This window comes from Octodon degus, unplaced genomic scaffold, assembly GCF_000260255.1.
Source record: "Octodon degus isolate 3935 unplaced genomic scaffold, OctDeg1.0 scaffold00162, whole genome shotgun sequence".
NCBI lineage: Eukaryota > Metazoa > Chordata > Mammalia > Rodentia > Octodontidae > Octodon > Octodon degus.
In genome coordinates this window covers 3,338,383-3,338,965 of record NW_004524738.1, presented here as the reverse complement: position 1 = coordinate 3,338,965, position 583 = coordinate 3,338,383, and positions in this window count along the sequence as shown.

Here is a 583-nt window from a genome sequence, read left to right as displayed (position 1 = left end):
CATGCAGGGACCAGTCCTCCCAGGCCCCAAGGAAATACATGGGCTGGGGTCCTCTGTGCCGACTTAGAACCTGGGCAGCCCTGAAAAGGGTCTCACTTCCCTCCTTGCTCCCCAATTGGACAAAAATATGGGAAGGTCTCCTGCTAGTGGGTCACCAGCCGTGCTCCACCTCTTAGCCTTCAAGAACATACCCAATAGGTTTCCCGGGAGATCCCAGGCGGTGACAGAGCCCGGCAATGGCGAGAGGCAGGAAGATGTCCAAGCCCCGCGCGGTGGAGGCGGCGGCGGCGGCGGCGGTGGCAGCGACGGCCCCGGGCCCGGAGATGGTGGAGCGGAGGGGCCCGGGGAGGCCCCGCACCGACGGGGAGAACGTATTCGCCGGGCAGTCAAAGATCTATTCCTACATGAGCCCAAACAAATGCTCTGGAATGCGTTCCCCCCTTCAGGAAGAGAACTCAGTTGCACATCATGAAGTCAAATGCCAGGGGAAGCCATTAGCTGGGATCTACAGGAAACGAGAAGAGAAAAGAAATGCTGGGAATGCAATACGAAGTGCTGTAAAGTCTGAGGAACAGAAACTCAA